The following is a 3309-nucleotide window of genomic DNA, read 5'->3' on the forward strand; positions in this document are numbered from 1 at the left end:
ACCGGGGTCCCGAAACCCCCCCGGAGCCGCAGCGCTCATCGGGCCCCGGCTGGGTGTCCCGGGGGGGGCACAGCGTCCGGCGGTGGGAGGGGCCGGGGACAGCCCCGGTGTGCGGGGTGTTGGGGTGGGGATCATGCCGGTGCCGTAGGGGTGTTAATTATTTAGTCTTATCCTATTAAATCTATTTATATTGCAACCCTCCCGTGTCCTGGGTTTTGCCCCGATTCCCCTTCCCGGGGGGGGGCGGGTCATGGGGGACAGAATCACGGAATCACGGAATTGTTGGAGATGGAAGGGACCTTCCAGAGACCCTCCAGTCCCACCCCCGGCCAAAGCAGGATCACCCAGAGCACATCCCTCAGGAGCATCCATTGGGGCTTGAAGATCTCCAGAGAAGGGGACTCCACACCCTCCCTGGGCAGCCTCTGCCAGGGCTCTGCCACCCTCACCCCAAACAAGTTCTTCCTCCCATTGGAGTGGAACTTCCCATGGTCCAGCTTGTGCCCGTTGCCCCTCGTCCTGTCACTGGGAACCCCAGAAAAGAGTCCGGCTCCATCCTCCTTCAACCCACCCTTGAGACACTTGTCAGCATTAATAAGGTCTCCCCTCAGCCTTCTCTTCTCCAGGCTCAAGAGCCCCAGCTCTCTCAGCCTTTCCTCATCAGGGAGATGCTCCAATCCCTCCATCATCTTTGTTGCCCTTCACTGGACTCTCTCCAGCAGTTCCCTGTCCCTCTGGACCGTGGGAGCCCAGCACTGGATGCACGATTCCAGTTGTGGCCTCCCCAGTGCAGAGCAGAGGGGGAGAAGGACCTCCCTCCACCTCCTGGCCACACTCTTCCCCACACAGCCCAGGATCCCATTGGCCTCTTGGCCACAAGAGCACGTTTCTGGCTCCTGAGGAGCCTGCCATCCACCAGGACCCCCAAACCCTTCTCAGAAGTGCTTTCCAGCAGGTCCACCCCCAACTTGTACTGGTGCCCAGGATTCAATAATTGTCTAAAGGACAGTAAATTGTTGTGGGGTCCTCAAACCACAACCCCCAGGCAGGGCAGGGGGGGTGCCCCTGTATGGCCCAGCCTGAGCCCCCAACGGTGTTTAACGGCCCCGTTAGGAAAGGCCACTGGAGGGGCCATTCACCCCCCCCAGTACCAGGGAAGGGGTCGCAGGGGAGGAGGAATGGTTTATGCTGATGTGGTGGCTTCTGCCTCCACTGGAGACCCTTCCCCTGGCCCTGCCCATCCACCACCAGGTTTGGCTCTGCACTGAGACTGTCCCACGGCGCTGAGGTCCCACCAGGACCACGAACACCCTGTGGAGGGTGGGCAGGAACCTCACTGCCCCCAAACTCAACTGAAGCAACCAACATCTCCAGAGTCACCGGCCCAAACGTGGCTCAGCTCATTTTTGGGCTCCCACTGCTGGGTGAGGACCACGCTCCGCCGGGTGATGTAGAGCCACGGAGCCCATGATGAAGGACAAAGCTCCGAGCACCTGGGGCAGGAGTGAGGGAACCAGGGTGGGTATCAGGCAGGGGCATGGAGCCATGGCGAGCAGGAGATGAGCAGAGCCTGGGAAGGTTCCTGCAGGTGTCTCCAGACAAAGAAGAGCTTCAAGGGGAGCGATGCGGTGGCTTGGGGAACGCTCAGCGGCTGCTGCTCCCAGGTGTGGAGCCGAGCAGGGGAGAGCATGAAGGGGCTTGTTGGGAATGGGCGACGGAGACGGGCTGTGGGGCAGGGGAGATGATGGGTGGAGGAGAGGTGGATAATGAAGGGCTGGGAGAGGGAAGATGAACAGTCCACAATTGGGGCAGAGAAGAGAAGGTGCCAGGGAGGAGTGTGGGGAGGAATGATGTGGTCTGAGCCATTGGCCAGCACAACACTTTTTGCAGCAGCCCTCTGGATACAAACCAGCAGATCAAGGAAACCTTTGCAAGGCGTGGACATTGTTGGGAAGTAGGAATCCATGGGGAGACGATGATGATGAGCCCTCAAATCACGAACAGACAGGCTGGGCGACGCCAGCTTTACCTTCAAACCAATTTCTTGACAATCATCTCTTCCCTGGCTGGGTCCGTGTCTGCCTGGTGTCTCCCCGGGATGGGCCCGCTCCATCTTCGGATGTTCCTTATGCCCTGGGGAGTGAAAGAAATCCAGGAGTTGCCCAGGAAAAAAAAAATATAATAAAATAAATCCCAGCTATGCGATGTCTCCAGGGCTGTGTTCATGCACTCAGCGAGTTATGAAAACCAGCTCTTTGGGCTGGTTCATTGACTGGCAGGAATTAGAGAGCGAAGCCACTGCAGGGCTGGCAATTAGCCGCTCTCTAAGTGTTTTTGTAGAGTCAAATTTCCAGCACGAGGGGAAGAGAAAAAGAGTTTGTAAAGCAAACTGCCCCCTCGGCGCGGGGGCCGGGCCCAGGAAAGGGACTGTGCCTCAAACACACCCAGCCTGGGTCTCCTCATCTCGGGGGGTGACCCCCCCAAATCCTTCCTCCCACAGCTCACCTGCCCCCGTTCTGCTCACAGCTGGAGCAGTAGCATTTTACATGCGACATTTGCCCATTTTTTGACCCCTAATAAAGAGGAGAGGGGGGCCAGCACCTGTAAAACTGGTACAATGTGGCTGGAAAGCCCCTGCATCAGCAGAACCTACATTTTTTTTGGCTTTTCCCAGCCTGGTGTCCTGGGGGAGCGGGGGTCCCTTGCCCACCCAGCCAGCCTCTAACCCCCCCCACAGCCCCGTCCTGCTGAGCTGAGCCACCAGCACTTGGGGGGAAACAGGGCTTAAAGAAAGAGGGGAAAAAGGCAGCAAGGAAGAAAAAGGTGACCTCAAGGAGCCCCTCACTGCAAGGAAACTGGGGGGAGAGCTCAGTTCGAGCCCATCAGCGTGTGGGGCTGGGGGTACCACACCGAGGGCTCCTCTTCCCTCCCTGGGTGTCCCTGGCTGTAGGAAGAAGATGGGCATGAGCCATGGGGGAGGAGAGGACAGGCTTGGAGGGGTGGGCGTAGGGAATTCCGGACCCCCAGCCGTAGGAAAGGGAGGTTCATTAGTTCCACCACGGGCAGAAGAACTTGCTGAAGGAGCCTGGGTTTCAAGCTGAGAGAGCCCCTTTCAGCTGTGTCTGGGGGACCCTTTGATTTGGTTAATTAGAGGCAAAGTTGCTCTGTGCTGTGGGAGGCCGGGTATGCGCTGGGGAGCGCATCTACCCCGGCTGTACTAATGAGATAATTTATTGTGGCTGTCTGAGGAGGCTGAGCATACACAACCCCGCCCGCACACACACCACCCACCCCAGGACCTCTGCTCCC

The sequence above is a fragment of the Calidris pugnax genome, unplaced genomic scaffold, assembly GCF_001431845.1.
Source record: "Calidris pugnax isolate Ruff unplaced genomic scaffold, ASM143184v1 scaffold138, whole genome shotgun sequence".
In the NCBI taxonomy this organism is placed as follows: domain Eukaryota; kingdom Metazoa; phylum Chordata; class Aves; order Charadriiformes; family Scolopacidae; genus Calidris; species Calidris pugnax.